Source organism: Ovis aries, chromosome 7 (genome assembly GCF_016772045.2).
Source record: "Ovis aries strain OAR_USU_Benz2616 breed Rambouillet chromosome 7, ARS-UI_Ramb_v3.0, whole genome shotgun sequence".
Lineage (NCBI taxonomy): Eukaryota > Metazoa > Chordata > Mammalia > Artiodactyla > Bovidae > Ovis > Ovis aries.
In genome coordinates, this window is record NC_056060.1 from 66,340,428 (window position 1) to 66,351,041 (window position 10,614).

The 10,614-nt window shown below is 39.2% G+C and overlaps 1 non-coding gene across 1 annotated transcript; it reads right to left on the reverse strand.

The window, feature by feature from the left end:
• Positions 1 to 2,817: 2,817 nt before the first annotated feature.
• LOC114115924 (U7 small nuclear RNA) lies at positions 2,818 to 2,878 on the reverse strand. Its single transcript, XR_003590029.1, has one exon. It is a non-coding gene; the product is annotated as a U7 small nuclear RNA (small nuclear RNA).
• Between the last annotated feature and the right edge of the window lie 7,736 nt (positions 2,879 to 10,614).

Sequence of the window (10,614 nt, forward strand, 5' to 3'; positions counted from 1 at the left end):
ACACATTTTGTGTCATGGCAGAAATCCATTCCCCCTCAGCTTCATGCTTTGTGTAGGAAAGACTTTTTAAAAATCTTTGTGACAGGGAAACTCATAAGTCACAACACTTTACTTAAGGGTCTCTGAGCATCTGTCCCCAGCTGTAAGTAATACCACACTACTTGCTTGGACCTGCTACAGATAGTTTAGTTATATTTGATCACTCTCTCTTTCTCTTGCTCCAGATGGTGTATCTCAGAGTCTCTTGAGCCTCATTGTTGTATTGGGATTGTATGTTGATGCAATAGTCCATTGTTTCCATTTTTATAGAGTCATAAAGTTCCATAAAAGATTGCATGGTATACATTTGCTTTTGATGTTGTTAAGTCTTAGGACTTTGCAAGGGATGTTTTATAGTCCCTGCTGTATTTATCATGTAAACAGTGTTACTGAGAACCACCCACTTGCTGTTTGTGCTGGGTATTCAAGCTCTAGGAGATGCTTCAGCTACATACACTGTGGGTTCTACATTTCCCAGGAACTTTTTAGGCTATGTAGTTGAGATGGTCTTTTAAGCCACTTAGATTCATGCATCCATTTTATTTTGCTGGTGATAATCAGGAGATGGTACATTTATCATGAGGCATTTTGATGTGATCATCTGAATATGTTCTGCCATACTCTGGATATGTTGAGTATGTACTATAATAGAATTACTTTACACATATGAACTTCAATAATCCTCTCAATGAGTCTGAAAAATAGATACTTTTAAATCTTATTTCATAGATTATTCAATTCATGCCCAGACAGATTAAGTGATTTATGCAAGGCCATATAGGTTAGGATTGGGGGAACTGACACCTAGTTCAACCTGTATGACTCTAGATTCCATAAGCAGTTATAGCAATATATCTGCTCTGCCATTTTTTCTCAGTGCTGGTTGTTGTTAACCATGTATCTCTAGAAAAATTCTGTCTTTTTCATTATTTTAGCATCTGACTTAAAGTTTTACTTCTACTCCATAATAATAATACCCAACAATGGCTAAACAGTGTAATGATGAATAGTATAGGCTTTGGAGCCAGGACTCTGCACTCAGATTCCAGCTCTGCTACTTATTAGTTGTATAAGTTTGGACAAATTATTTAATTTCTCTTTGCTTGAGTTTCCTCATTTAGTAGTAATTGTAGTTACTTCAGAGGCTTGCTGTGAGGACTAACTGAGTTAATATTTGGAAGGATCTTGAAATAGTGCCTTGGATATTGTGAATACTATACATGTGATTGAAATTTGGGGGGTAAAAAATTTCTCTTTAATGATTACAGAATATTCTTTTATTTGGATGTGATATTTTATTTAATCTCTCCTTAGATGTTGGACACAAAGTTGATTTCAGGATTTTATGTTAGCACATATTGTTACAATGAACATCTCTATCTGCATTGTGAGTTTTTTCTCAGGCTATATTTCTGGGCTTAGAATTACTGTGTCAAATGACCAAATACTTAAAAAATTCCTTAAATATACCAATAGGCTAATATTTTCAAATAAATTTACAAAAAATTATAAGCAAATATCACAGATAAAAATGTAAAAAGAAAACAATCAAGCACCCAAGATATAGGTTTTTTAAAAAAAAATGGAATTTTCATTTTGAGATAATTGTAGATTCACATGAATTGCTAAGAAATAGTACAGAGAATCCTGTGTATAATTTGCTCAATTTCTCCCAGTGGTGGCATTTTATAAAACAATTTTACATTATCACAACCAGGATATTTCATTGATACAATGAAATTTATCAATTGATATTTCATTTTCTTTTCGAGGAAAAGAACATTTTTATCACCACAAGAATCCCTCATGGTGCCCTCCTCTCTTGGCAACAACTGACCTGTTCATCATGTCCATAATTCTGTTATTTCAAGAATGTTGTATAAACAAAACCACAAAATCTGTGGTTTAGGATTGTTCTTTTTATTTTTCCCACCTAGCATAATTCCCTGGAGATTCATCTGAGCCATGTGTGTCCATACTTTGTCCTTTTCATTGTTGAGTAGTGCTCCATGGTATGGATGTACCATGCTTGTTCAGTGATTATCTGGTGAAAGACATCAGAGTTGTTTCCAGTTTTGGGTCATTATGAATAAGGCTGTTATGACCATTTGTATGTAGATGTTGATGTAAACATAAATTTTAATTATCTGGGAGAAAGGTCCAAGAGGGTTATTGCTGGATTGTATGGTAGCCACATTTTTGTTTTGTGGGGAGCTGCCAGATTGTTTTCCAGACTTTTATTTTTCATTCTCAGCAGCTATCTATGGATGATCCAGTTTTTTGCATTCTTGACAGAATTTGGCGCTGCTATTGTTTTTCATTTTAGCCACTTTGAAAGGTGTGTGGTGATTTATCATTGGAGTTTTAATTTGCATTCCCCTAATGGATAATGCTGTTGAACATCTTTTCATGTGCTTACTTGCCATCTGTATATTCTCTTTGGTGACATGTTATTAATGCTTTTTTCTCATTTCCTAATTAGATTGTTTGTTTCTTAATGTTGGGTGAGTAATGTTTCTTAGTGAGTTTTTATATATTCTAGATTCTAGTCCTTTGTTGAATATGTGGTTTGCATGTATTTTTTCCTAGTTTGTGGCTTATCTTTTCATCCTTTTAAGATCTTTTGCATAGCAAAAGTGAAAGTTTTGGGTGAGGTCTAATTTATCAGTTTTTCCTTTTATAGATTATGTTTTTGTAGACTTCTTTATTTAGTCCTACATCCCCCAATTTTTCTCCAGTTTTTTTCTAAAAGTTATAGTTCATATTTTTTTTTCTATGAGGGGTCTTCTGATAAAGACCAGAAACCTACTAGACCAATTCTAGAAGAGCTATAACACTTAATTTTGAATTATATATTTAGTCTGTGATTCATTTTGATATAATTTTTTATAAGAGCATCTCTGGTGGCTCAGTGGTAAAGAATCTGACTGCCAATGCAGGAGACCTGTGTTCAATCCCTGGGTTGGGAAGACCCCTTGGATAAGGAAATGGCAACCCACTCCAGTATTCTTGCCTGGAGAATCCCATGGAGAGAGGAGCCTGGTTGTCCACAGTCCATAGTGTAGTGAAGACTTGGACACAACTGAGAGACTGAGCATGCAAGAGGCTTAAGCCCAAGCTCTTCTGTTTTTGTTCTGTTTCACTTCTTTTTTTGGCTTCCGATGTCTCATTGCTCCAGTGCTATCTGTTGTAAAGGCTATCCTTCCTGCATTGAATTGCTCTTGCACTTTTATAAAAAAAAAATCAGTTGGGTATAATTTGTGTGGGCCTATTTATGGGTTATGTATTCTATTCCACTGATCTATACATTTATCCTTCTAAAATACCACACCATCTTGATTATTGTGAAAGTGAAAATGTTAGTTTCTCAGTCGTGAGTGTCTCTTTGTGACCCCATGAACTGTAGCCTATCAGGCTCCTCTGTCTATGCAATTCTCCAGGCAAGAATACTGGAATGAATAGCCATTCCATTCTTCAGGGCATCTTCCCTACCCAAGGATTAAACCCTGATCTCCTGCATTGCAGACAGATTCTTTACGGTCTGAGCCACCAGGGAAGCTCAAAATACAGAGAATCACTCTCCTTATGGCAAAGACACTCTGCCTAGGCCCCAGCAAGATTTGAACTTGTGACCCCTGGTTATAAGACCAGCACTCTAACCCCCAAGCCATGGAGCTAAGTCATATATCTCTTTAATATCTTTAATATTTGATATCTTTAATATCAAGCAGAATGATTTCTACCACTTTATTTTTCAAAATTGGTTTTTAGCTATTCTAGTTACTTTGCCTTTTTGTACAAATTTTAGAATAATGCTGTTTGAATCTACAAAAACTCTTGCTGGGGATTTCAATAGAGATTGCATTAAAGCTGTGTATTGATTTAGGGATAAATTACATCTATGTTGAGTCTTTCAATCCACAAATACCATGTATCCCTCAATTATTTAGGTCTTTGATTTCTTTCTTCAGTGTTTTATAAATTTCAGCATGAAGATTCTGTACATGTTTTGTTAGTTTATATCCAGGTATTCATTTTCTTTGTTGTGAATGGTATTGTGTTTTTAATTTTATTCTCCACGTATTAGTATTGATACATAGAAATGTGATTAATTTTAAAAATATCAATCTTATATTCTACAACCCTACTGAACTCACTTATTCTAGAAAGGACTTTGCTTTTTGCTTTGTTTTTGTATATTCCTTGGGCTTTTTTACAAAGACACTAATGTTATCTGAAAAGAGGGACATTTAAATTTCCTTATTTCCAATCTTAATGCCTTTTATTTCTTTTCCTTGCCCTATTACAACATGGAACTTCCAATACTATGTTGAATGAATTTTGAGAGTCTTATGTTGAATAGGGGCTTCCCTGATGGCACAGGCAGTAAAGAAACTGCCTGCAGTGCAGGAGATCCAGATTAGAAATCTGGGTTGGGAAGATCCCCTGGAGAACGGAATGGCAACCCACTCCAGTATTCTTGCCTGAAAAATCCCATGGGCAGAGGAGCCTGGTGGGCTACAGTCCACGGGGTGGCAAAGAGTTGGACATGACTGAGCAACTAACACTTTCACTTTCTATGTTAAGTAAGAGAGAGAAACAATTTAGCCCTTTCCCTAATCTTAGGGAGAAAGCATTCAGTGTTTCTTTATTAAGTATGATGTTAGTTGTATAGGGGCTTCCCTGATAGCTCAGTTGGTAAAGAGTCTACTTGCAATGCAGGAAACCCCAGATTCCTGGGTTGGGAAGTACCATCAGAGAAGGGATAGGCTACCCACTCCAGTATTCTTGGGCTTCCCTTGTGGCTCAGCTGATAAGGAATCCACCTGCAATGTGGGAGACCTGAGTTCAATCCTTGGGTTGGGAAGATCCCTTTGGAGAAGGGAAAGGCTACCCACTCCAGTATTCTGGCTAGAGAATTCCATGGACTGTATAGGCCACGGGGTTGCAAAGAGTCAAAGACAACTGAGTGACTTTCACTTTTTAGTTGTATAGGGTTTTTTTTCATTCATTTTTGATTGATTGTTTTGTTCTTAGAAATTTTGTATTGAGTTAGGAAAGTTCCCCTTTATTCCTAGCTTTCTGAGAATTTTTTTCCTTATCACAGAAGGGTGTTGGATGTTGTCAAATGCTTTTTTGAAGATATAGGTTTTTGATCATAACAAATTGTTTGTAAGGCACTCAGGCAATAATTTTTGTAGGTGCTGAATCACCCTCCTCCAGATGTATACATGGCACCTGCAGGTGGAAAGCCAGCCTTGCCCGTGTGTTTTCCCTTTCAGCAACTCGTCTCATTGTGTTGGATGACAGTATATTTTCCCAGGCTTTCAGAAACTTTTGGAACATTTCAAAAATGTTTATTTTTCATGGGTCCCTGAGAAATGTGAAAGAACTTTATTTATAAAAGTTGAAATATTTTCATTATTCAGATCGCTCAGGTTTTTCCACTCAAGTCTTATTTCTGGTTTGAGAAATGTGACTGGTTCAGAACTGATTGTCAAGTGGTGATACATGAGGGATCGTACAGTGATGTTGCTACAAAATATGAACTGAGTTAGATTTCTCTGTCTTGGATTATCCCCACTGCCCACATTTGAAACTTTCTAAAATAACTTATTCATGTGACTCATCCACAGTGATGTGCTGGTAAAGCTTTAGTAACCAGCTCTCAGGACTGGAAGTGACCTCTGATTTCTGTGATGTAAAGAGGTTTCCCAGGTGGCCCTGGTGGTAAAGAACCCACCCACCAATGCAGGAGATATAAGAGATGTGGGTTCTATCCCTGGGTTGGGAAGATCCCCTGCTGAAGGGAATGGCAACCCACTCCAGTATTCTTGCCTGAAAAATCCCATGGACAGAGGACCCTGGTGGGCTATAGTCCATGGGGTCACAAAGAGTTGGACATGATTGAAGTGATTTAGCATTCACGTGTGATGTAAATGGTTCCACCATAGCAAATTTTAGGCATCATTATGATGTCACTGAGCATGGAGTTGGGACAAGATGAAAGGTACAAGCTGGCTCCAGCATACTGCTGCTCACACATAACTCAGTATAATACTGGTGACAGCCATGTCTAACACAAACTGCCCAGGCACTCTGTTTCTCAGACTATTATGGGATTGTCACTTTTTTCTGAGTGTTTTTTAAGAGTATATGAAAGAAAGAATAGATGGTCAGCCCCACAGAAATGGACTTTAATGATTAGCACATACAACTTGGGGGGGCATGTTTCAATAGTTCATGTTTTGTTACTGAGTGGTGGTCCTTGTATGGATGTACCATTTTATACTCTTCACTTATTGTATGGCAACTGAATCATCTCTAGCTTTTGCTTGAGAATAGAGCTATTATGAACTTTCACGTGCAGGTTTTTATGTGCACATAACTATTTTAAAAATATGCCTTCATCAGTCTCCTGCTCCCTCTGTCCCTCACCCAAAGCCTGAAATCCAGAAGTAATATTTTCCTTGTTTTTTCAAACTCCAATTCAAGATATAACAGTATTACTGGAAAAAGGCACAGTGGTAAAGAATCCGCCTCCCAATGCAGGAGATGCAAGGGACATGGGTTCAATCCCTGGATTGGGAAGATCCCCTGGAATAAGAAATGACAAACCACTCCAGTATTTTTGCTTGGAAAATTCCATGGACAGAGGAACCTGGAGGGCTACAGTCTATGGGGTCTCAAAGAGTCAGACATGACTGAATGAATAAGCATGCATTGTGTAATTCCAACCTTGGCAGTGATATATTAGAATTTTAAGAGATGTTGGCCATTGGAAGCTCATGTCTAAATGTGGTCCAGTCTTGATCCACGTGTTAATTTTAACAAAATGTTTTTTAGCATTCACATAGAGCATCATGGGGGTGGTTAGCTATCCTACTGGCTTTTAGGACCTGCTAATATCTTTACCCCATTAGCATGAACTTCTGCTCAAATTCCAAGTCAGATAGAATAAAGCAAATAAACCCAAAAGCCATGTCCTGCACGGATGTGGCTGAGCAATCCTGATTATATGCTCTTTGAGATACATCTTTGATTCCTGTGTTGACTGATGCTGAGCTGGCATCATGAGTGTAAGGATTTTCATTTCTCTGAAGCATTACCTTTTTGAGGGGGCAAAATTGCTAAGTAATTAACAGTGTGAGTCCAGGGCAGACAGCCTGGGTTTGAAATCCAGCTATTGTGGGTATTAGATGTGGGAACTTGGGAGAAGTTCTGTCACCTCTCTTGTACTCAGGTTTATCATTGTCAAATGAGGGTAAAGATAATGTTTACTTCATGTAGTTGTTATCAAGATTAAGTGAGTGATACAGTATTATCAAGATTAAGTAAAGCACCTAGAAAAATGTTTAGTACATAGCAAACATTCAGTGGAGAAGGCAATGGCACCCCACTCCAGTACTCTTGCCTGGAAAATCCCATGGACAGAGGAGCCTGGTAGGCTGCAGTCCATGGAGTCACCAGTCAGACATGACGGAGCAACTTCACTTTCACTTTTCACTTTCATGCATTGGAGAAGGAAACGGCAACCCACTCCAGTGTTCTTGCCTGGAGAATCCCAGGGACGAGGGAGCCTGGTGGGCTGCCGTCTCTGGGGTCGCACAGAGTCAGACATGACTGAAGAGACTTAGCAGCAGCAGCAAACATTCAGTACCTCGTCATCATCACCATCATGATGCACGTATTGGATTCAGGAGAATCTCAGGGCCCATTCTCTCCCTTAAGAGCCATTGACTTCCTCACAACCTTGGCTCTCCTTTCTTTGTGTCATGTAAGGTGCCTCAGTTCCACCCCACAGCTCCCACTTCCCTGGAGTTCTGCTGAATACACTAACTTTGGGCCCCTCTACTCTGCATTGGATGCTGAGGGTGTTGCTCACTCCTGTCTCAGGGTTGGTAGGCAAACAGAAGCCAGTTGAGCGACTTGCAGGGTATGCCTTTGGGTCTCCTCCACTGCCTGCCACCTGCTCTGCTCCACCCCCTCTGCACAGAAAGGGGGCCTCACAGGCCACAGGCCTGGGCTCAGCTCTCACCTCACAGGTCTCTAGCCCTGGTATTCCTCCAGGGGAGAGAGGAGCTGTTTCCTGCCCCGGCACCCACCACCTTGCTCTTTTTCAGATTCTTCTGCAGGTCTTTTCTCTCTACCCAATCCAGACTCATTGCCCCATGGTACCTCCTTCAACTCAGGGACCTGGGTTCTCTCTACACACAGCAGGGAGCGTTCTGCAAATATGTGTGTTGGCAGGCCTTCCCAGAGCTCCTAACAGATCCTCTAAATCCCACTAGCCTGCAACTCCTTAAGGCTGAAGAGCGTTAATCTTCGTGTCTTGCTAAGACCCAGAAAAGTGCCTCTATGTAGTGTATCAATATTTATTAAATGAAAGCTTGAATAAATGATGAATTTCTAGAGAGCACTGGAGGTGGGGCAAATGCCCTGCTAACACAGGTCCTTGCTACCTCCCAGGCATCAGCCTTCTACTGGAAAGTTGGCCTGTAATCCTTGCAGCACTCTTCGGCTGCTGATTTTCCAACTGTGGCTTTACACCTGTTTCATTTTACAATATTTATTGGGAAAGCACTTTAGCTGCTTATTATAGTCAGATATCATCCATGACAAGCCATTTTCCTTGAATTAGCCCAGTGAGAAATATTTCTAAAGGCGTTAAATGAAATCATCCAGACATTTCCCATGGCCAGCTGGACCCGGCAGCCAGTTCAGTCCCCTGGCTTGAATACAGAGCAGAATGTGTTTTTAGTCTACTCCAAGCAGCAAACTGCTACTAATTCTCACACTAATAAATGGGGCTTTAGCAAATTCTCCTAAGCAAAAGCAACAGGAGAATTTACAACTGTGCTTCAGTAAATTAAATGAGATAATGCAGTGCCTGGCACATAGTAAGTGGCCACTAAGTGCTAACTGTTATGTCTCTGGACAACAGTACTGAGAATTGTTGCAGAAAATATAACTAAAAAAGATGGGGGCTGATAGGGAAAATATTTTCAAAGTTTAGTAGAAAGGTCATTTAAATAATTATTTCCTTGAAGTTAGGAATAAAGAAGATAATGCTGAAAAAAGAAAATCATTTAATACAAATTAAAGGGATGAAAATGAAAGAGTTAGGAGATTGTTAGAAAGCTAATAGGCAATGTACACTTTATAACATGTATTTAAAAACATGAATTACATGCACTCACCCTGGAAAATTTCACTCAGTCAAATCACACTGTCTCAAACTGCTGTTACAAAAATTTTGAGATACACCGAAACCGCAATACCGACAAGGTAGAAGTAGAAAATTGTGCTTACATCCTTACATAATCATTTCAAAGGGTTTTGGGTAAATGCAGAAATCTTCACTGAAACTTGAACTTACAAAATACATGCTGCATAGCTCTGTGATTCCATCCTGGCTGTCCTGAAATAACGCCTGTGATGCTATCAACATGCTTGAACACATGGGACTTGCGTAGGGAAACTCATTAACTCCAAGATCGGGATCCTTCCTGGCTTCCTGATGCCATTCTTTCTTTGCTTTTGTTGTTAAAGAAGAAAATATTGATTTTAACCAGACTGAAACTGGTTACCAGCTCTGCTTTTACTAATGCCTTTTCAAAGTACTGTTTATCCCCATTAATTTTGGATGTTCCTGTTTTTTATAACTTGAGTTTATAAACCTGAAAATAGAATTTTATAGCACGATGCCTCTTGCTGATTACCTTTTATTCCTGGGTGAACAGAAGGCTGATTCTCACCCAGCCTGTGATCAGGAGAGGTGATCTTGGAGGAAAAAAAATATAATGTGATTTTAGCAGCCAGCCATACTGGGTCATTAGCTGAAAGGGAGATATGACCTAAGGTTTTTTTCCCTAATTAAAAAAATGTTTATTTTTTAAAAACCACTTTATTGAGGTATGATTGACTTGTAAAAAAATTGTACATATTTATTGTATACAGCATGATGAGTTTGAGGATAAATCACTTTCAAAGCCACAGACATATATCACCTTCTGGAAAGGGCTGCTTTTCTTTTGCCTCCTTTATTATTGTTATTAATATTATTATCTTGTGTGTACTTGTGTGTGGTAAGAGCACTGAAGATGCATCCTCTTAGAAAATTTTAGGCACTGTTGGCTGTGAGCACTATGCTGGAGAGTAGATCTCTTGGATGATGTTCTATCAGAGCAAGACTGGTGGGCAATCCAAGGGGAAGAGAGGTTAACCACAGCACAGAATTCCTGACGGAGCCTGCTTTAAAGGTGGCCATGAGACAGTGCCAGCTGACACCGTGGGGAGCAGACCAGCGAGCATACTGGACGAAAGCTGCTCGGATGAATGAGGGCCGCGGGACACAATGGTGTGGAGCGATTTTGTCCCGAGTCAGAGTCCACAGTGTAGCAGGATGGCATCTCCCCACCCCCACCCAAGAAAAAGTGGAGTATTTCACTCTAGCAAAAAGCTAGACATGAATCATACTTTCGCTTTAAAAGTATACCTCTGAAGTAGCTGGAGGAAGTTTTCAATAAATACATCCTGAACAGAGGCAGTTGGCATAAAAACAAGATCATTAGA